Consider the following 24570-nt stretch of genomic DNA (forward strand, 5'->3'; position numbering starts at 1 on the left):
AGGGAATTCTTAACTCATAATTAATTTGAATTCTAAATGGCCTGATTGAGAATTCCCAGGATTCCTAGGCTGTATGTGTTGTTCACTTCACTATCCGTGGGATGTCATCATGAGTGGGTGGGTGGGTGGGTGGGTGTGTACGTGAGCATTACAAAGTGTACGTGTGTGCATGAGTGCTAGAATGTGTGTGTGTATTGCAAAGTGGAGCATGATGTAAATCCAGGCTTTAGCATCTCTAGTGCTACTCCTCCTGCCAAACACCTTCACAAACATGTGACTCCTGATTCTACTGTCCCAAATCCTCAGGTCTCAGCTCCCTTACACCACACATGCACGCACGCATGCACACACACACACACACACATTAAGGTTCAAGTTCTGGAATACTACAGGCCTACATAAGCCTTTACCTTACATACCTGTAGTCATTGTCATGTGGGGTACTTTATCTCACATGCATAAATAACCACCAGAGCGAGCACTGAGAGAGAGTTTGTGTATGTCTGTCATGTCTGATCTCACTCCCTTGTGTATGCGTCAGTGGCAGGTGCTGGTAGGGTAAAGGCTGATTGGGGATTAGTCAATAGCCAGGTCATAGCAGGTCAGGAGGACACGGCCACTTTGGCCAATGGAAAATGAAGCACTTTAGTTAGTTCATTGAGTGGATAATATACTGTAGCAGATCTTACACTACAGGGCCAATAATAAACATAAAGAGTAGATCTAAAATCAGGTGCCTGCTGTACATCAAATCTTATTCATTATTGTCTAAAAGGCTAAACTGATCCTAGATCAGCACTTCTAATCTGAGATGCTTGTTGATAAATACATGCCCAAATATGACTTTGTTTCTGGATGGAGACTGATTTGCCAGACTGCTGTATAAATTCCTCTGTTGGTCTTTGAGTTGACTGCCTGATCTGTTAGGTACCTGCTTTGGCTTTCAAATAGATCATTGATTTAGTTGCTGTGAGTTTTATTGTTGTTATTTATCTGTGTTGGAAAATGGCGGTGATAAAATAACATGGTTATTGCTTATTGTGGTGGAAGGGAATTGAAGATGAGCAGAGTAATGTGATGACAAGATGAAACCAAATGGAATGTGATAAGATGTGACATTGTTGCATAACATGAGAATTTCACCACTTGATGCCGACAAAGAGCACCACTATGAGGAAGTTGGACTTTCACATTGAGAAACAGAAGGGTGAAAGCTAGGAGGATAACCTAGGTTAACGACGTGGGCCTGCAATCGGAGGGTTGCCAGGCTGAATATCATGTATGATGGTCAAATAAATGTGGTAGGATTCTAGATAAGACCTCACACTTAAAAATCAATCAACATCAGGTGAACTTTTAATGCAGAGGGCTAAATCAGGGTCACACAGTGTTTGAACTTTGAAACAAAAGTATACACCTCACACACATGGTTATGAACCTTGGCAGATATAGAGTTGAAATGTATTTAGTTTTGAATTTGCATCCCAATATTATACTTTATATACATAATTTAAGACTGAAATATAACAAAACCGTTTAACATAGAAACACAGGATTTTCAGCGTAAAAAAAAAAGTGTATTAACTATAAAATGTTATGAATAACATTCCACCCATGAGGCCACTAGGTCATTTGACTGCAGGAAAGGTCTATGCAGTAACATACTACAGGCCAAATAGGCAACTGACTTCAGGTAAAGTATTAACGTTTTACTGCAGTGGGTTAAATCAGGGTCACACAGCGGGATTCTTGGTAGTCTTGACAAATCTACTTTGAAACAGAAGTATAAACCTCATACACATGGTTGTAAGTAGCTCTGGATAAGAGCGTCTGCTAAATGACTTAAATGTAAATGTAAATGTTAAAAAAGAAGACACCTGTACCATGTCAGATATAGAGTTTAAATGTATTCCAATATTACATTTGATATACATCACAGAAGACTGAAATATAACAAAACCCGTTTGACACAGAGACACCCGATTTTCTGCGGGTTTTATGAAATGTTTATTAATTATAAAATGATGAACGATATGAATAACATTCCACCCACGAGGCCACTAGAGGGAGATTTGTTCCTTTGACTGCAGGAAATGAATGTAACCAATAACAGTACATTTACTACTGGTAACATACGGTATGTAATGGGGAATTTATAGAAAATAAACAATCAAAGGGCAAACAGTTAACACAATAAAACAATGAATGCTCAAGAATTGGTGGGAGACAGTTGGTTGCATTCTGGAGAGATGTGCCAACATCTTCGCCACACATCCCTCCCCTTCTTCTTGTCTCAACATTTCAAATGATACTAAAGGCACATCATCTTCACACACATTTTCGATGCGTTGCTTTTTACTGACAGCCGCATCTCAATAATCAGCTAGGCCTATATTGCCAAGCTCGCTGCCCAAATTGCGGGATTCCCAATTAGGCATGTATATGTGATTTGAAACAATCCACAGCTTTAAAATAAGCTAATTATCCACTGTGGCTAAGTCATGCTCTCTGGTGAAATATTTTGAATTATTTGATTTATTTCTGTATAGACGGGAGTAATTGTATACTTTTGACAAATCTATTTCAATTTACTTTAGGCTACAGTGACTACTGTTACCGAATCATGTATAATATAATATAATAATAATAATATGTCATATGCTTAGGTTACTCATCACATTAGGAATTGTATTTTATTGTTGGCCTGCAAATACTTTATTATAAATAAAATTATTATATAAATTTATTATAAATGGTATTTTTTTTTCCCCAACCCCCTGCACTCAGCACCCCCTACTCAAAACAAATTCCTACTGCTATGCAGCCAGACAGGCAGACAGACATGCATACATGCAGTATAGAGAGTATGAATTATCAGGAAACTGGTTAATATTGGCACAGTTCACATTTCAACAGTAAAATGACTTCAGTCTACAATGCAATCTGGAGACCGTTTTTAAGAAGGCCTACATTAAACCATTATTGTGTTCCTCCCCCCTCTTGGTCTTGTTTTGGATATGTAATTATTTGGGTTTTATATTTGGGCAGCATGTCTATGTTTGTGGAGCATGGGTCTTGAAGAACTGTGTTGCTGCGATACGCCTAGAATACCACTAGATGTGAGTATGGAACGGTGCGAATATCCACAGAACCAGGGAGAAAGTGGAAGACGACATTTTGTGTTCATAAAAACAGGGATAAGCTTGTCGAAACGAGAGCACTGAGAAAGAGGGGGAGATTGGAGGAGAAACATTGAGAGAAAGAGGAAGGGTAGGCCTTCTGGAACCGGCGTGGCCAGAACACATTGAATTTTGCCGCGTTCTAAAACCTGGAAACTCGGAAATATCCGACTTCCGACTTCAGTTTTGTTCAAGACAACTGTGTACTCAGAAAAAAAACGAGCTCCGACTGGGATAAATCTTTTGAACGGTCAGCCAACTCGGAATTCATAGTCGGAAACACGGGTATATTTATAGAGCCCCGACCTTCCGACCTGAAGATCACTGAAGTCATGATTTGACCTAATTTTATTCCCAGTTGTCTTGAACGCACTAAAGTCGCAAGTCAGAAGTTTTTGAGTTCCCGGTTGCCATGAACGTGGCAGTAAGCACAAAGAGGAAGGGCGTGACGTCAGGGCCTATCTGAGCATGCGCTGTTATTATGTGTCCAGTCAACCCCGTGCCTATCTGTAGACTACATAATACACACTCTTTCTGTACCTACAGACATTGCTGTCTGACAGCCCCAAACACTGGCGCAGGAGACTACAAGAATAGTTATTTTCTACCTACTAAGAACTGGACCAACACACAGCTAACGCTCCTTTCGGCTTCATTTGAAGGTTGTTGTTCGGGTTTAACCTACCTTTGGCTGTATCACCCCTAACCAACCCTAACCTCACCAGCACCGCCACGGGGACTTTACCATAACCCTGAAGGGAAACGGGTCCTGCCGGTGTTCCTTCCCCAGGACAGGTGAGTGTTTACCTGAGGAGCCAGCTGTTTGGTGCTCACTAGCCGTATTTGCATCATTCTCGTGATGGGGAATATGACACCATAGCTAGCTACAGTGTGACAGAGAGAGGGAGATATACAACATCCGAGGATGGACCAATAGCATACACGGAGGGGGCAGAAGCATCATGTCTATAGCAATGCATGCTCCTAATCAGAGGGCCTCATAATTGAATGATAAGAGATGCGCAGTGGAATAGTATGAGTTATTGCTTTCTATTGATTAAAATGTCCACATAAAACAACCCATATACTTGAAAAACCGTGCAGATGTAAAGTTTTGTAACAGAATGACAGTACAATGGCCCTTTTTATGTGACCAAGTTTTCCAAAAACTCTGTTCAACTTCTACTCTGAATTGAGATTCAATGACGTCTGCATAAATAATGGCCTGCTTGGATATCGCAGTAGAGCACAGTAAATTGTACCCTAGTGTGCTTTACTGTACAGACCTATACACTACTCTACTTTGAGTGTGTGAGAGAGAGAAGACTGTTTTCACAATTCTGTCAATAACAGTATGCCAGTGGAAGGGAGGACAGTAGCTGGTGACCCAACTGCGGTTTCCAATTTACACCTTTTAATTGCTTAATAAATCATAAACACAATTGTTATCAGTAAAATTAAATATAAATGTTAATATTAGTTTCCAAGGGTCTTAACTTCATTATTGTGTTTTGATTTACAGTACCAGTCAAAATTTTGGACACACCTATTCATTCAAGGGTTTTTCTTTATTTTCTACATAGTAGAATAATAGTGATGACATCACAACTACGAAAACACATATGGAATCATGTAGTAACTAAAAAAGTGTTAAACAAATCTAAATATATTTTATATATGAGATTCTTCAAAGTAGTCACTCTTTGCCTTGATTACAGCTTTGCACACTCTTGGCATTCTCTCAACCAGCTTCACCTGGAATGTTTTTCTAACAGTCTTGAAGAAGTTCTCACATATGCTGAGCACTTGTTGGCTGCTTTTCCTTGACTCTGTGGTCCAACTCATCCCAAACCATCTCAATTGGATTGAAGACCTGGCCTCCACAATCACTTGACATCTGATGCAGCACTCCATCACTCTCCTTCTTGGTCAAATAGCCCTTACACAGCGAGCCTGTAGGTGTGTTGGTTCATTGTCATGTTGAAAAACAAATTATAGTCTCACTAAGCGCAAACCAGATGTGATGGCGTTTCACTGTAGAATGCTGTGGTAGCCATGCTGGTTAAGTGTGCCTTGCATTCAAAATAAATCACAGACAATGTCACCAGCAAAGCACCATCACACCTCCTCCAGGCTTCACGGTGGGAACTACACATGCAGAGATCATCCGTTCACCTACTCAGCATCTCACAAAGACACAGCGGTTGGAACCAAAAATCTCAAATTTGGACTCATCAGACCAAAGAACAGATTTCCCCTGGTTTAATGTCCATTGCTTGTGTTTCTTGGCCCAAGCAAGTCTTCTTATTGGTGTCATGTATGAGTGGTTTCTTTGCAACAATTCAACCATGAAATCCTGATTCACGCAGTCTCCTCTGAGCAGTTGATGTTGAGATATCTGTTACTTGTGATGCATTTATTTGGGCTTCAATTTCTGAGGCTGGTAATGAACTTATCCTCTGCAGCAGAGGTAACTCTGGGTCTTCCTTTTTTGTGGCGGTCCTCATGAGAGCCAGTTTCATCATAGCGCTTGATGTTTTTTGCGACTGCACTTGAATAAACTTTCAAATATCTTGAAATATTCTGTATTGACTGACCTTCATGTCTTAAAGTAATGATGGACTGTCTTTGCTTATTTGAGCTGTTTTCGCTAATATGGACTTGGTCTTTAACCAAATAGTGCTATCTTCTGTATACAACCCTTACCATGTCACAACACAACTGATTGGCTCAAACATATTAAGAAGGAAAGAAATTCCACAAATGAACTTTTTTCAAGGCACACCTGTTAAGTTAAATGCATTCCAGGTGACTACCTCATGAAGCTGGTTTGGGATGGGATGAGATTTGGGAATAGTTGGACCGCAGAGTGAAGGAAAAGCAGCCAACAAGTGCTCAGCATATGTGGGAACTCCTTCAAGACTGTTGGAAAAGCATTCCAGGTGAAGCTGGTTGAGAGAATGTCAAGAGTGTGAAAAGCTGTCATCAAGGTGGCTAATTTGAAGACTCTCAAACATAACATATATTTTGATTTGTTTCACACTTTTTTGGTTCCTACATAATTCAATTTGTGTTATTTCAGTGTTGATGTCTTCACTATTATTCTACAAAGTAGAAAATAGTAAAAATAAAGTAAAATCCTTGAATGAGTAGGTGTGGTGTGTCCAAACTTTTGACAGGTACTGTATTTCAAATACATTTTTAAGACTTCTTCTGGTAGATATTTTTCGAGACCTCTCTTCCATCTGTTTGACTAGAAACCAAAGCCTTTGATTATTACTAGTTTTAGAATGGGAAATAATCATTTTAAAAAGTGTGTGTGTGTGTGTATATAATATATATATATATATAATTGAAAGGTGTGTGTGTGTGTATATATAATTCTAAAATGTGTGTTATATACATTTTTATATATATATACATATATATGCCTTCATTTCTGTAAAATATAGACTCTTAGCTTTCATTTGATACCAAATGTAATGAGCTCTTATGAACTTAAGATGTTGGTGCTCATGGGTCCTTTTACCTCTCCCCTTTCCCTTCATCTCATAACGTGTGCGTGTTAAAGTTAGTTGTTACATAAGTAGGACTATTCATCGACATCCATCCATCAATCACCATGTAGGGATCGCATCTGATTTTTAGGGTGAGATTTATTACCATGGTTGTCCTGGAAACAATGCTTGGAGGAATGTGTGTGTGCGTTGCCAAAAAAAGTTATTCGTAGCCTGTAATCTATGGCGATTTCTACACAATGAAAGGCTCCAGCAGAACCTTTGGTTTGTAGGTTAGGCTGCACAAGTTAGGCTATGTCATTATGATCAATATGAACTGTGCACGCTCTCTCGCCACGGGGAGTTCGTGGGTGTGAGAGAGGATATGCTCCCCTCTGATCCCCTTCATTAATGTAGCTTACAAATTGTGTTTTAGGTGTTATTTAAATCACATTCTCAAATAAAAATGTTTAACATGATGGCTTAACTTTGCCTCCACAGCTGTTTCATGGGGATTTGGCTATTAAGCCTGTAGTCTACAGTTATTAATAATGAATATTATTACTAGTGTGAGAGCTGGGCCACCCGGTTGACTTGTGCTGCAGTGGGTCTCAGACCAATATAGTCTGACTGCGACCCGCATCCGAGGATTTTCTTCCCGCCCCCTCTTTCAACTGGCTCCTGGATGCTTCTCTTTCTATTGATTCTTGGCTACTTCCTCGTTCTAGTTTACTCCTGCCGGAATTCTATCTTTTAACCTGCACTTAAGCCTACCTTTCTCTTCAAGACATTGGGTTCTATGTCAATATATTTCTGGCTGCGGAACGAAGCTCTCCTCTTGTGCACACGACATGGCTCTGGTTGTAGTGGCTGGTGCGTAGTTAGGATAAATGAAACGGTAAATCATTACAGTTAATAAAAAGTCTCATAGATCAGACTCCAATCTCAGGTGTGTCCCGAGATGATAAAGGCATTTAACAAATACTTAAGAGGCACGGCAAACAAAAGGTTTAAGCCAAACCATTGGCAACCAAGCCTAGCGTTGTACTTTCTCCTATGTCAGTGGCGCACGCTTTATGGTTGGAGCTTATGCTATTGCCCTGCGGCCGCCTCCATTGGACAGTGCTGCAAGAAGTGTGCTGTAAGGACAGCTCCCCGTACCCAGTTCACGTTGGACATGGATAGCTCAGATTTGATCACGCTGCTTCCTTACCATCGGCCTACCTCTGCTCTATACCCCACTTTTCTAGCCACTCCACCATCTCCCTACAACCTGCCCTTTTGCCGTAGGCCTAATTTCCTTAAATTACACTTGGTATTGGCCTATAAGCAGCTCTCACCTTCCTATGATGTATTATACCACCGACCCGCCTCCACCCTGCTTGCCTCCCTTCTGCCCCTGCTGGGAAGCCCAGTTAAACCCAGGGCCGTGCCCTAGGGCTGACTTTCTAGTGGGGAACGGACCATCTCCTGTATAGGACCTGGTCTTGCAGGTGGGGGGTGGTCAGCACAATTCCGGCCTGGGGATGTGGGTGTGGGTCGAGGTCGGTCGCGTTCCACCTGACAAACCTACGTCAACGACTAATCCTCCACCTGTTCCATTATCAATCCTAAGGGTTTTTCTACTAAAATATGTGAAATTTTGTGTAATTCATTGACCATTCATGCATTAAGTTTATTGACAATGTTGAACTTTGAAACCTGTGTCTTTTTGATAATCAGAAGCTGAAACTCATGAAATTCAGGTAGAAAAAGCATGATTTATTTTACGTAAGTCATCAGCGTTGGATCCGGTGACACTAAGGCACAATTACACATGTGACACGATAGGCCTATTAATTAGCCCTACTACTATTACATTCAGGACGCCAGTGTCGCTCACTAAAACAAACACAAATGAATAACCAATTACTTAATAATAATATTAATAATAATAATATTAGGCCAACATGGGAATCAAGTATACCACAGTTAGATTGCTCAGATTTGTGGGGCACTGTTATGGATAATTGGCCTGAAAGTATCATCTTCTCCCACTGCCAAGTAGACTATAACAGCTGACAGAGCAATAGCCTAGCATTCCAGCTGACTAGTTTTTAAAATATTTTTTTCTTGGACACACACACAATGAATCCCTGGTGGGCTGGGACCTGCGAGGGTTTGCCAAGCAACAGGCCCTCCCAAGTGGCAGTTTTTAGAGGTCTGTCGTCAGGAGCACCATGAGGGTTCTACCCTCGACACTAATTTGCCTATTTTAATAGCCTAATAATAATAGGCCTACCTGTTATTTTAACAGCCACTGGTCAATGAATAGGGTAGGCTACGGTGTTAGAATGTCTACAATTTAATAAAGAAAATAAATCTTACATTTCATAAAAGTAGGCCTATAGGTGTTGCAAACTGTGTCTGGGGACTAAATGGAAACTAGATGACTAAGGAATCCAATCCATCTCAATGTTCCTGAAATAATCCATGAGATCAGATTAACTCACTGCATTTATGCGTGAGAATATTTACACTTAATGTAAATATTCAAGTGTACATTCACCTTTTTTTATTTAAACTTTTTGATGAGGCAAGGACTTTGGCTAAACTGCTGACAATCTAAACCTAGAATCGTTTGTATAGGACACTTGTCACCATTTTCTAGGCATGAAAAGAATGTCCCCCTGAAAAAAAAGATATGGTAGGTAGGCCTACAGTAGTATAGTGTTGATAAAGAAAAACCTGAGCAACATTCAATTCTGTATTAAACTCCACGCAAGTAGTTTGTTGGACATGATGATTAGATAGTAATGGCCATAGTGTTTCATTCTAACATTTGAATTTGGGTGAATAATTGCGGTCTGGATGAAGTTAGTGTTAAGGCTAAATTTACATACAGCATTGACACAAAGCATAACCTTTTGCGATTAACCAGCTGGTTCTGATGCTTATTTTGTGGGAGAAGAGACAAGGTGGATAACACAATAAACACCCATGTGTACCAGGTGAACGTGAAATCAAACGCGTCACATTATTCTGCTCATGCTCCAGCTGTGACGCTGCCGAGGGTATTCACTCACATCCCAGACACCAGAGATCACGTGGCATAGTTGTCTTTCTGTTGAACCTATGTAACGTAGAGCGGAGGCAATAGATAGGCCAATAATTAAGTCTCTCTTTTCAAACTCATTTCTAGACACCGTACAGTCAAGCATGAATGGGGAGGTAGATTATGGCAGTCATCTCTCGATTAACATTTTTAATTGAATAATGTACATTTTATTACAGAATGGTGAAATGAAATCGATTACCACCTCCTCACAGCTGTAGCCATACTGATACTATTGGTTAAAGCTGCAATCAGCAGTTGAAGCAATCACAAAGTGGACTCCCCACCACGGTGTGAACCGGAGGATTGGGCTGGAGAAATCTAACCGCTCTCAAATTCAAAGGAGCTATGGATGCAAGGACTGACAATCCATGATGTCAAAATTATAGTTTGAACCATGTTACATTTACTCTTTACAAACATTGGAGTAGAACAAGCTTATATTCTGGGTTCTGAAGGGGTGTGACAGTTGAACTAAGCTCACAAGACATTTATAAGTCATATTCTTCAAGAATGAATGGGTACATTTAATTAATTTATAAATCCAAAATTGGATGAAGCAACTAATGATTGCCCCTTGAAGTGATGTTTGTTTCCACCTCAGTCTGGGATCAACAGGATATCCTTCTTTAGATTGTCCCACGCTGGCCCACACAAGTCTTTCCAGCTCTGTCTCTGTGGAGTGATGTGGGTGTTTAGTTGGCCATGTGTTGTAAAGCAAGGTAGCCTCAGGAGCGTGTTATTGAAGATAGGACTGTAGGAAATTGCGGTCTCCAGCTGTTCTTTTTCCAGATATTCAGGATTACCAATTGAAGATGACTGATCAGTCAGACACTTCTCTGTACAATCAAGAAGTTTCTTTATTCACCGCACACAGGATCCTGGGGAACACGATATCCCATCCAAGCATGGCGGAAACATGTTCAAAGACCAGGCTACACAAGTCAGTCTTTTTTTATATTTCTGAGTTCACTTTACATCACCGTCTTGGCTCGTAGGGAGATAGAAGATCTGAGATCTACAGTAGGATGAGGTTAAACCAAGCCTAGATTTAAACATGAGAAATGGCATTTGAAAATGTATTCTAAAAGGTTACCGGTAGCCAGTGTAGAGAAGCAGTTGTGATATGGTTACATTTCCTGGTGTATATACTAGAGGTCAACCGAAATATGATTTTCCAACGCCGATACCGATTATTGGAGGACAAAAAAAGCCGATACTGATTTAGTCGGCCGATTTTACAAATGTATATATATTTATTTGTAATAATGACAATTACAACAATACTGAATGAACACTTATTTTAACTTAATACATCAATAAAATCAATTTAGCCTCAAATAAATAATGAAACATGTTCAATTTGGTTTAAATAATGCAAAAACAAAGTGTTGGAGAAAGTAAAAGTGCAATATGTGCCATGTAAGAAAGCTAACGTTTAAGTTCCTTGCTCAGAACATGAGAACATATGAAAGCTGGTGGTTCCTTTTAACATGAGACTTCAATATTCCAAGGTAAGAGGTTTTAGGTTGTAGTTAATATAGTATTTGTAGGACTATTTATCTCTATACCATTTGTATTTCATATACCTTTGACTATTGGATGTTCTTATAGGCACTTTAGTATTGCCAGTGTAACAGTATAGCTTCCGTCCCTATCCTCGCTCCTACCTGGGCTCGAACCAGGAACACATCGACAACAGCCACCCTCGAAACAGCGTTACCCATGCAGAGCAAGGGGAATAACTACTCCAAGTCTCAGAGCGAGTGACGTTTGAAACGCTATTAGCGCGCAGCCCGCTAACTAGCTAGCCATTTCACATCGGTTACACAAGCCTAATCTCGGGAGTTGATAGGCTTGAAGTCATAAACTGCAGAGCACGAAAGTGCTGTTTGAATGAATGCTTACGAGCCTGCTGCTGCCTTTCATCGCTCAGTCAGACTGCTCTATCAAATCATACACTTAATTATAATATAATAACACACAGTCATTAATATGGTCGAATCCAGAAACTATCATCTCGAAAACCAGACGTTTATTATTTCAGTGAAATACGGAACTGTTCCGTATTTTATCTAACGGGTGGCATCCATCAGTCTAAATATTCCTTATTACATTGCACAACCTTCAATGTTATGTCATAATTATGTACAATTCTGGCAAATTAGTTCGCAATGAGCCAGGCGGCCCAAACTGTTGCATATACCCTGACTCTGCGTGCAATGAACGCAAGAGAAGTGACACAATTTCACCTGGTTAATATTGCCTGCTAACCTGGATTTCTTTTAGCTAAATATGCAGGTTTAAAAATATATACTTCTGTGTATTGATTTTAAGAAAGCCATTGGTGTTTATGGTTAGGTACACGTTGAAGCAACGACGGTCCTTTTTCGCGAATGCGCACTGCATCGATTACATGCAACGCAGGACACGCTAGATAAACTAGTAATATCATCAACTATGTGTAGTTATAACTAGTGATTTATGATTGATTAAGTTTAATGCTAGCTAGCAAATAAGAATGTGTTCTTAACTGACTTGCCTAGTTAAATAATGATTAAATAAAGGTGTAAAAAAAACAAGTCTGCAAAATCGGTGTACAAAATGATAACTTGAAATCGGCCCTAATTAATCGGCCATTCCAATTAATCAGTCGACCTCTAGTATATACAAATAGTTACTGTAATCTAGGCATGAGGAAATAAAAACGTATAACCTTCTCCAGATCAGTGATTGACTAGCTATATTTCTTAGATGATAAAAGTAGAAGCCCTGCAATTCCCCCCTTTTCCCCTTGCTGTCATACCATGTGAGAAACACCATACAAGGACGTAATATATCACACAAACTTTGCTGTCTCTGGTTATATGTATGTTATGCCCAGCAAGCATTTTATGTAAAAAAATCTATTAAAATCAATACACCATGAATATGAATTCCAAGTTACAACACCTGTGTAAAAAAATTATAATGTTATCTTGTCAATGTACTAAACCAGTGGTTCCCAAACAGTGGGGGGGTTAATATAAATCTACTAGCATTCTATAATTATACTATTAGCGTGTATTTCTTACATCAGCAAACAGCTAGTTTGTTCCTAAATCTTGTGAGACAATAATTGTTAGCCGCTAATGCTAATCGCTAGCTAGCTAATAAATGTACTGAGTAAGAGCAAGCGTCTTTGGCTATACAGCCTGATAATACCAGTGATGGTGTAGACCTGAATCAGCATATTGTTTGTGCAACAGAATCTTATCCATTTAAAGAGGAATACACAAAGCAAGAATATGTTAGCTACATGAAGTAGCTAAGAGAGAACATTCAATGTAGCCACAGATTATAGGGTCCCCTAGGAAACACCTATCCACACTAGTTCATACCCTGTCACAATTACTCCTCCCTGGCTTTTTCATTCGTTGTCATGTCAAACAACACTATTAAAAGTGCCCACCATTATATTCTAACTATATAATTGGAATAGACATTCTTTTTCCATGATTCCAACAGTTAACCCAAGTGTTTTGCTCTAAATCGCAAGTCAAATTGCAACATTTGGTTAAAAATAAGGCCCAGATATCGTGCAGCCCTATGTGGCGGTGTGGAAATGATTTAATATGCAGAAATTGATGACACCTTTTGGATTGAAGTTTAATTGTTTTATACTGTTCAATCCGAATGGAGAAAGACCAATGGAAATCACTTAGAATGTATGTGTTGCCACCCTAGGGTCATGCACTATTCATAAAGCAAATTTAGAACTTTTATTATTAAAAACATAAAATATCCTCAATTTTTATTTTAATTTTAAATACGTGATATATTTTGCCCATATTGCCCAGCCCTAGTTTGTAGGCCAAACCGTTCGAACGCTACAGACGATTTTGTGAGAAGACCGAAATGCGACACAGGCGGATGCGATGGATTGAGACGCATCCAATGCAAAAAAACATCTCTCTAGTTTAAACTGACAGATTTTTATAGGATTTAAAAAATTATTATGCTAATTAGATTGTCGCAGGGACTTTAACATCGGCCTTTGGGGGTTAAAACTGTTGTAAATAAGCATGCGCCGTATAAAATTTTGAAAACTTGGTATAAAAAAAACTTACGCGTGAAGGATAGATCAATCCCTTGGTTCACGCATGAATTGTATGAACAATTACAGGAAATAAATTTAGCTTGGGCTGAGGCTAGATTGAATGATACTACTTCTGACTGGCAGACATTTGAGAAATCGATATCTGTCTCTGGTTAGAAAAGCAAAGTCAACATACTTCCTGAACTGTGTATTTGAGAATCGTGGGAATCCACTTCTGGAAAGTAGTCAGGTTATGACAGCCTCTGGTCCCATAATAGACCAAATGGAAATGTGTGGTGCTTTTAATAACCATTTTGCCTCAACTGGCCATCTATTTGAAAATTTGTTTCTGAAAATTCCTCTAATTCCATTTATTCACCTTGAAACGGACTGTAGAGAACGATTCACACCCAGATAGAGAATGTCTATTTTCATTTCAATCATTTTATATCTGATGTACTAAGTGTATTGCTAAAAATTATCTTGATCCTTTTTTACTGCAACTCTCTGGCTCTCTTATTGCAGAATAATTAACCTATATTTCAGGTGTTATCCCTAAGATCTGGAAAGTGGCACATGTCCTTCCCCTACCTAAAGGAGGAGAACTTGGAAATTGGACGGTAGTTATCTTGCCTTTCTGAAGTTTTGGAATCCTTGGCCTACTCTCAACTAATAACCTTTTTAAACTTCTTCTCATTCTATTCTAAATGTGCACCAGTCTGATTTTAGACCTGGACATGGCACTGTTTCAGTTGCTACACTTGTTCTAGATGTGTTACATTTCTTAGATCATAAAAGCCATTGTGCTGCCTTATTTATAGACCTTTCCAAGGACTTTGACACTGTTGACCATAAAATTATAATGCAAAGACTGAAATAGGCCTGGATCAGGCTTCTTGCAAGTAGTTTGAGAATGATCTGTCAGATAAGATGCAATGTGTGATTTCTGAAAGCCTCAAGTGTAGTTTCCTGGATATTAAAGGTGTATTTTTTTTATTTAACCTTTATTTAACCAGGTAAGCTAGTTGAGAACAAGTTCTCATTTGCAACTGCGACCTGGCTAAGATAAAGCATAGCAGTTCGACACATACAACAACACAGAGTTACACATGGAATGAACAAAACATACAGTCAATAATACAGTAGAAAAAAACAAAGTCTATATACAGTGAGTGCAAATAAGGTCAAATAAGGGAGTTAAGGCAAAAATAGGCCATGGTGGCGAAGTAATAACAATATGGCAATTAAACACTGGAATGGTAGACGTGCAAAAGATGGATGTGTATAGCAGGGGTCAGTATTGGGACCTGTTCTCAAAGACCAATATTATTTATATAAATAGTTATCTGTTGAGGTGTAATATTCTTATGTATGCAGGTGACACTTATGTATGCCATTGCCCCAACTGTTGCCCAGGCTATGTTAGAGTTGCAATCTGACTTTGTTGCCTTACAGAGAGCTCTGGTTGGTTTAACTTGTACTTAATCCGGGAAAGACTATATATGTTTTTTTTCTCATTCTCGCAAAGAAAATTCAGGTGGACTACATATTTATTAATTGGATGGTTCTCCCATCGATCGGGTTCCCGCCTATAAATATCTGACCATTTGGATTAACAAAAATGTAATGTTTAAAAACATATGGGTGAGCTAGTTAAAAAGCTGAGATTTAAAGTGGGCTTCTTTTTTAGAAATGGGATTAGCCTCTCCCTAAATTGCAGGAAGCAGATTGTATAGTCATCTTTCCTGCCAGTTCTTGACTATGGTGACACCATTTACCAGATTGCAGCAGCCACTTTAAAACTTTGGATGCAGTCTACCATAGAGCACCCTTCGCTTTATCACAGGTGACAGTTTTAATACTCTACTGCATCCTGTATCAAAAAGTTGTCTGGTCCTCATAACATTTCCAAAGCTCACTTCAGTATTCCCTTTTTGTTAACAAAGCTGTACTAAACAAGCTTCCAACTTCACTGTTAAAATATAAAAATACCAAACCCCTTCACAAGGTTTTTTAACTCTTGACGTTCCTCGGGTCTCCACCGAACTAGGTATATCCGCTTTTACACTGAATAAAAATATAACAGTTCATATAAGGAAATCAGTCAATTTTAAAACAATTCATTAGGCCCAAATCTATGGATTTCACATGACTGGGAATGCAGATATGCATTTGTTGGACACAGATACCTTAAAAAAAGGTTGGGGCGTGGATCAGAACCAGTCGGTATCTGGTGTGACCACGATTTGCCTCATGCAATGTGCCACAGCTCCTTTGCATAGAGTTGGTCAGGCTGTTGATTGTGGAATGTTGTCCCACTCTTCAATGGCTGTGCGAAGTTGCTGGATACTGGCGGGAACTGGAACACGCTGGTGTACACGTCGATCCAGAGCATCCCAAACATGCTCAGCAGGTGAACATGTCTGGTGAGAATGCAGGCTATGGAAGAACTGGGACATTGTCAGCTTCCATAAATTGTGAACAGATCCTTGCTACATGGGGCCGTGCATTATGCTGAAACATGAGGTGATGGCGGCATATGAATGGCACGACAATGGTCCTCAGGATCTCATCATGGTATCTCTGTGCATTCAAATTGCCATCGATAAAATGCAATTGTGTTTATTGTCCGTAGCTTATGCCTGCCCATACCATAACCCCGCCGCCAGCATGGGGCACTCTGTTCACAACGTTGACGTCAGCAAACCACTTTCCCACATGACACCATCCACGACTACCATCTGCCGTCTACCGTGATTCTCCGTGAAGAGTGCACTTCTCCAGCATGCCAGTGGGCAACGAAGGTGAGCATTTGAAGTAGGTTACGACGTCGAACTGCAGTCAGGTCAAGACCCTGGTGAGGACGACTAGCACGCAGATGAGTTTCCCTGATACAGTTTGTGCAGAAATTTTCTTCAGCTGTCCAGGTGGCTGGTGTCAGACGATCCCGCAGGTGAAAAAGCCGGATGAGGAGGTCCTGGATTGGCGTGGTTACACGTGGTCAGCAGGTTAGGCCGGTTGGATGTACTACCAAATTCTCTTAAACGTTGGATTAAAAATGAACATTCAATTCTTTGGCAACAGCTCTGGTGGACATTCCTGCAGTCAGCATGCCAATTGCACACTCTCTCAAAACTTCAGGCATCTGTGGCATTGTGTTTTGTGACACAACTGCATATTTTAGTGGCATTTTTATTGTCCCCAGCACAAGATGCACCTGTGTAATGATCATACTGTTTAATCAGTTTCTTGATATGCCACACCTGTCAGGTGGATGGAGAAATGCTCACTAAAAGGGATGTAAACACATTTCTGAGCTTTTTGTGCGGAAAATGAAACATGGGACCAACACTTTACATGTTGCATTTATGTTTTTGTTCAGTGTAGTTTTCAAGCACCTCATTGCTGGAAGCAACTACAAAATACATTACAATTGGATGTTCTGGTGCTGCTCAGGCACAAACAAATATTGATTAGGGACCATCTCTTATTGAGGAATGGAATTTATTTTTTGAATATGTGTGCTGTATTTTTGTATTGTTTGTATTTGATTTAGGTTTTGTCTTTGTATATGCAGGTCTCCCTTGTGAAAGGGACCCTGCTTAAATAAAATCTAGGATAATGTTGGTCATAGCGAGTCAACTGAGTTTTGTGAGTTCATGACTTACGTGAGGGTTCGTTTTTGATTTTGACAACGCTCACTTGCCCACTATAGTATAATAATAATAATAATAATAGTGCTATATCCAATCCTATCACAGAACTTGAAGGTGAGACAGACAGACAGCAGCACAGTGGATCGGACATTGTTTACATAAGACAATATGTCACTTTTTTAAAAAGTGCCCTTCCATGTTGACATCATCATGTGGTAAATGGGTTAATATACCAATAAGAGTTCCAAACCTCTCTGTCAATAGCAGCACATTTTCAGTTTTTTCCTCCCCACTCAGATCAGCCCCAGACAATCCTAGCAAATTCTTGCTTGAGAAATGGTCCTTTTCTAAGAAGCTATTTTTGTTTATTTGTGACCGTTTAAAAAAAAAAACATTTTTTACTTAAAATAATCACAGTAAGGTGCTTAATTGTTACCCATAAATAATTTTATATTAAGATAAAATGGCTGCATTGGACCTTTAAAAAAAAAAAAAGACAGATTTCTTGAGTTATCTTCAATTCATTCGGACTATTTTGAGTAAGTGATACTGTCTTTGTTCTTATGGTTTATCATGGGGACAAACATGAATAACTGCCACATCGAACCACACACCAAAGACTGAAATCTCGTTTTTTCCTAATGAGCAACAGAGAAACACATGCTGAATCGGTGCTTTCGGTCACTCTTTAAATTTCCTGTATTGCATAAAAATCCTACATCTGTATATCCCAGTCACTGTGTTTCCTAAATGTTTCGACATGCACCAGCCGTTTTAGACTTCTGTTATCAGATAGGCAGTGCACTTTGCTGTCGGTACATAGTTAACATACAGTTGAACTGATGAGAACTTACTGCCGCACAACAGTTCTGACAGGACTGTTTTGTGGGGAATCTAATTTGTACAGATATATATTTTGTTGACTTATCCTTTGGTGTTGGAGTTCTCAAGCAACATGGCACACCACTTTCTCAATCCTGGTATGTCGGTGTAAACGAGGGGGGGGTTGCCATTGACAAGCGCAACAAAATGTACATTTTACAGTATTATTGCGATCTGTAGACATGTAATTTCAAGGTGACTGTTATTTCAGCTGACCTGGGAGTAGTCAAACGGGGCATCCAGTGCCATGTACAAGTGTGTACTGTAAAAACAAGAATGTACGATACTAAACAATTGTGTTACATCAAAATATGGACACTAAAACTATTGGTCTTACCATCAGCATAAATATCCCACAGTCCCCGTGGTTCTCCTGTCAAGGAAAAGCCCCAATTTAAAGAGGAAAAAAGTATACACACATTTTTAACACAAAGAAACAAACACTTTGTGGACAGCAGGAGTTGATATGCAGCAATGTTTGAAATAATGTGAAGGCTGGTAAAAAAAAAAGTCTGTTCCACCTATCTGAGTCCACTGACCCAGTGATATACGCTGTGCAATGTCCCTAAAAGGGACATAGTTATTATGATGCATTATACAACTGGTGGGTCTAATTCTGAATGCTGACTGGTTAAAACCGCATTCCAGCTGTGTCTATTTCACAAGTTACCAGCGGCTGAATCTATGATGTTAAAAAGCCTATTTACTGTTCCATCTGACTGTGCAATCCACTGTCTTATCAGCACAGCCAGGCAACTTATAAACTTGAACAACAGTGACCTGACAAGAGAGCACATTTTTCTATGCCAGATGAAATCGCACATCATTCGCTTATTTTTATGGGTGTATCCAAATAAGTGTCACTAGAAAACAGCTTATGCAAATGCAGCTACTTTGTTGTTAATTAGTCTGCGCTGTTTGACGTGACTAAGTTGGCTGGCTAGCAAGCAAGTGATAAGAACGTTGCCAGTCAGTATGGCAATAGAACGTTTAGAACGAACAACTGGGTCGCGTCTCTGGCAACCGAACCGATAGAACAAACACCCAGCCAGCTTGGGTACCAATCCTAGATTTGTATCTGAAGTATATCTTGTGGAAGGATAAAATAGTATGAATAAATTCATCAAAATATTTTTTTTTACTGAAAATATGTCAATCATTATTTGAATATGTTGCTAACCCGTTGTATAAAAGTGATAATTCCCTCAAAGCCGGTGTTTTGGAGGATATATTGGCATGTTTTGCCAGCCCTCGACTTTGTCTCGGGCCTAACAACACCCGTTCCAATATATCCTCCAAACGCCGGCTTCAAGGGCATTGTCACTTAAGGAGAATACAACATTAACACACACACAATGAAAGGTTCTAGAACATGACTGGAATTGTGTGAAATTAACACTATATACCAACGGTCTGCAGAACAGGACCTTGTGTTCTAACAAAGCACATCTTTATCTGGCCAACTGCGCAACACAAATATAACTCGACTAAAGCTGCACACAGCAACATATGATATGTCACCGTATCCAAGCAATCTGTTCTCCAAGCATACAGAGTCAAGAAGGTAGATGACCCTCTGCAGTGGCTTCAAGACCTACAGTACAATTATAATGTTTTATAAAATTCAGACGCTTATCAGTTGGGTATAATGACATACAATGAAAATAAATTGTGTTTTAATAAAATTATTTGAATAAAAGAAATATATACTGTAATGATATTCAAACCACCTACAAATAGCTTGATGACTGATTCTTTCACATGATCATCAGGCTGAAATTAAGTACAGAATGTCCATCGTTCATTTGAAACCACATTTACTCATTTGATACCTAGTCTGTTGCCATTTAGAACTTCTGGAAGTGTATTGGACGTCAACTGGCAGATGTGAGTCAAATTATATTTAAATAATTTAAATAGCAACCATATTTTATGCTTTTACTTACAGGCAAAGTGGTGAAAGGGTCTGCTCCAATGGAAGGCACCCAGGTGTCACAGACTTGCCACAAATATATCCTTCCCTGCACAATACAGTGAAAACTAAATGATTATGTAAGGTACTGCCTCTAAAACATTTTACTGTGTTTGTGTGGATCAGTATTTCATAGATCAAGGCAGAGATGGGACCAAGTCACAATTTAGCAATTCTCAAGTCTTAACCTTTTGAGTCTCGAGTCGAGTCCCAAGTAATGATGGGCAAGTGTCCCAAGTTCCAGAGCTGAGGTCAAGTCACAAATTTGGTTTTTGAGTCCTCAAGTCAGTGGTTAACACTGACCGCCTTGGTAGTTCTAATCTGATCGTTTTCAATATTGTCATTTCATTAAGTTAATTTCAATAAAAACCTTGAAACCAACTGTCCCTGACTTTTCCTAAATATGTGTGTTTTACACTATCAGTACTTTTAGGTAGATGTCAAACTTTCTGAGCATTTCATCCTCAAAGTGCCATGGCAGTCAAAATGACCCTATGCATATTTAACAGTAGAATACCTGGGCCTCAATGAGTACCAATAGCTGCCAGTCTAATAAATCCATTTAATATACACAACCTAATTGAAATATTCATGATTTTATTTTTGAAAGGTCAGTAAAAACATGATACAAAACGATTTATTTCATAAGAACGGAATAGCATGTTCTTGAGTTTTATCTACTTAGTAGCTGAGGCTATATGGCTGTGCCATGCCAATGAAATCAGCTTGTTCATTTAGCAGACATCACAGGCTTATATTCTGCTGCCCTACCACAGTCAACACATATTTTACATTAAGAATATAACAGAAGAAAATATAACGTGCAACAATTTCAAAGATTTTACTGAGTTACAGGTCATATGGAAATCAGTCAATTGAAATAAATAAATTCCACCCTAATCTATGGATTTCACATGATTGGGCAGGGGCGCTACTGTGGGTGGGCCTTGGGGGGCATAGGCCCACCCACTGGAGAGCCAGGGCCAGCCAATCAGAATGAGTTTTTTTCCCCACAAAAGGGCTTTATTACAGACAGAAATACTCCTCAGTTTCATCAGCTGTTCGGATGGCTTGTCTCAAACGATCCCATATATGAGGAAGCCGGATGTGGAACATTTCTGGGAAATTTGATTTCAGCTCATGAAACATGGGACCAATACTTTACAGGTTGCATTTATATTCTTTTCAGTATAGAGAGAATAATTCTTCCCAAATAGCAATTGGGGATTGTCGCCAATACTCACATGAGGAACGCGTGCGTGGCGCTTCGTTTATTCTAGGAAAGAGTTGTAATTTTCACAAAAAGACCATCTGTTCAATTTGTAGAGTTGTTTGGGGAAAATAGGTTCATTTAGAAACCTTGCAATCTACTCTTTCCAGTAGGGTGTAGAAATCAAAACGTCTGGCCTGCATGGACTATAGAATGCTATTGAAGAAGTGCTATTTTGTAAGCTCCGTTCTCTTTGTCAGTGCACGCTGCACTGGTCATCAGTCTAATCATTCTCAATTTGATAATATTGTTACACGTCAGACTATTGTCAATTTAATCTTGTTTTTAGGCCACATATATTATTATATGTGTGAAATTTGTTTCAGTATAGCTTAGGTGTAGTTTGAACGGGCCAGCTGGGCAGGTAACTTATTTGAGTATTTACACTCTACTCTATTCGCTTCTGGATCAATCAATACATTTTCTTAACAATTCCAATTTACATTTGGTGTCCTGAGGTTTCTTACGACCTAATTTATCTTATTAAATGCTTTGATTTAGCAATTACACAATTTGAAATATCAACAGTCTGAATGACTGTCATGGCCAGTCTATTAGTTATGGAATTCCAGCGCTCCGAGTGTTTCTGTGTGGATCTTGAGGTATGTTTTGGGTCATTGTCTTGTTGGAAAGTCCACGTACGGCCAAGTCCCAGCCTTCTGGCAGAGGCAACCATATTGTCAGCCAAAATTGCCTGGTACTTGGTGGAATTCATTATGCCATCAATCTTAACCAGTGCCTCTGGACCTCCGGAATTAAAACAGCCCCAAAACATCACTGACCCACCACCATATTTCACCGTGAGTATGAGGTGCCTCTCCTTGTATGCATCTCTGTTTCGACACCAAACATGCCGATGCTGCATCTGACCAAGACGTTCAATTTTGATCTCATCTGACCAGAGCACCTTCTTCCAATCATCATTTAAATGACGTTTGACAAACTCCAAGCGCTTGCGTCTGTGTCTTGGGGTCATTAAGGGCTTTCTTCTGGCAACCCTTCCAAAGAGCCTGTGGTTGTGGAGGTGGCATCTGATGGTGCTTTTTTAAACCTGGTGACCCCAAGACGACACCAAGGCCTGCAATTCTTTCACAGTGAGTCTTGGGGATTTTGTTGCTTCTCTCACGATCCTCCTCCCTATCCTGGGGGTGGGGTGGGAGAAAAATGCATTTGCATCCTCTGCCCCTGTGGTTTTCAACTGTTCCATATCTTTTAGAATTTTTTAATGATTGCCCTGAGAGTGCTCAGTGGTATATTCAATCGTTTGTGGATCTTCTTGTAGCCATTACCAGATTTATGAAGGTCTACGACCAGCTGTCCCCTTTTGAACCGCCAGTCCTTTTCTTTTCTTCATGGTGTTGGATGACAAAGGGACATTGCATGCCTGTTACCTCATTTTTATACCCTAGTTAAAAAGAAAGTAATGTAATGGCTTAATATAGTTTCTTAACACTTAGATAAACTTAAATAAGTGGAATTTAATTCCTGGTTTAATGTTGGTAGATGTTATTTACAATAATATTTAAGGGTGCCATTAATTGTGAACTTGATTTGGAGGACATTGATTTTTAATTAAATCAATAAATAATTTTGTTTGGTTCCATTGAAACATTAATAAAGTACAGTATTTTTCACATGTTGTAATTTTGAGTTTTATCTCTATAATTATAATGTTTATATATTTTTAAGTATTGTTTGTGCATTTCCTGTCAGAGGTGCCAGTAATTTTGGAGCCCACTGTACATCTATATTATTCTCTGAGGCTACCCGAAACAAGTCCGCGTGATCAAAACAATCTTGAAGCGTGGATTCCGATTGGTCAGACCAGCGTTGAATGGTCCTTGTGATGGGTACATCCTGTTTGAGTTTGTCTATAGGATGGGAGAAGCAAAATGGAGACGTGGTCGGATTTTCCCGAACGGAGGCTGGGGGAGGGCCTTGTATGCATCGCGGAAGTTAGAGTAGCCGTGATCCTGTGTTTTGCCAGCCCAGGTACTGCAATCGATATGCTGATAGAATTTAGGTAGCCTTGTTCTCAAATTTGCTTTGTTAAAATCATCAGCTACAATAAATGCAGCCCCCAGATATATGGTTTCCAGTTTGCATAGAGTCCAATGGAGTTCCTTGAGGGTCATCGTCGTCTCCCTTGGTGGGATATACACCGCAGTGACAATAACCAACTAGAATTCTCTTGGGAGATAATACTGACCGCATTTGATTGAATTCTAGGTCCTGTGAACAGAAGGACTTTAGTTCCTGTATGTTGTTACAATTACACCATGAGTCGTTAATCATGAAATATACACCCTGCCCTTCTTCCCTGAGAGATGTTTACTCCTGTCGGCGCGACGCACAAAGAATCCCGGTGGCTGTACTGATTCCGACAGCATGTCCCCAGAGAGCATATCCCCCATGTTTCTGTGAAACCGGATATGTTACAATCCCGGATGTCTCTGGAAAGCAACCCAAGCCCTAATTTTGTCTACCTTGTAATCTAGAGACTGAACATTAGCGAGTAAAATATTTGGGAAGCGGTGGATGATGTGTGCGCCTCTGAAGTCTGACCAGAAGGCCGCTCGTCTACCTCTCCTGTGACGGTGTTGTTTTGGGTCAACCTCTGGAATCAGTTTGAATGCCTTGGGTGGTTCGAACAAACGATCTGCTTCGGGAAAGTTGTATTCCTGGTTGTAGTGCTGGTAAGTTGACGTCACTCTGATATCCAATAGTTCTTCCCGGATGTATGTAATAACACTTAAGATTTTCTGGGCAAAAAATGTAAGAAATAATACATAAAAAAAACTAAATACTGCTTAGTTTCCTAAGGATTAGAAGCGAGGCGACCCTCTGTCGGCGCCATTTTACAACATTTTTCAGGTGAAGGATTAAGTAGCTAGTGTAATACAAGGTGTGTGTGCTTTTACAATCAATTCATGCAATGATTC

General features: G+C 39.6%; 1 protein-coding gene across 2 annotated transcripts in view; it reads left to right on the plus strand.

The window, feature by feature from the left end:
• The first annotated feature begins 3674 nt into the window (after positions 1-3674).
• Positions 3675-24570, plus strand: part of LOC124034197 (solute carrier family 23 member 2-like) — a 65774-nt gene continuing 44878 nt past the window's right edge. For both annotated transcript variants that reach the window (XM_046347066.1, XM_046347067.1), the window contains exon 1: positions 3675-3974. The gene's annotated coding sequence lies outside the window, so the exon portion shown is untranslated. The remainder of the gene's footprint in view (positions 3975-24570) is intronic.

Source organism: Oncorhynchus gorbuscha, linkage group LG04, assembly GCF_021184085.1.
Source record: "Oncorhynchus gorbuscha isolate QuinsamMale2020 ecotype Even-year linkage group LG04, OgorEven_v1.0, whole genome shotgun sequence".
NCBI lineage: Eukaryota > Metazoa > Chordata > Actinopteri > Salmoniformes > Salmonidae > Oncorhynchus > Oncorhynchus gorbuscha.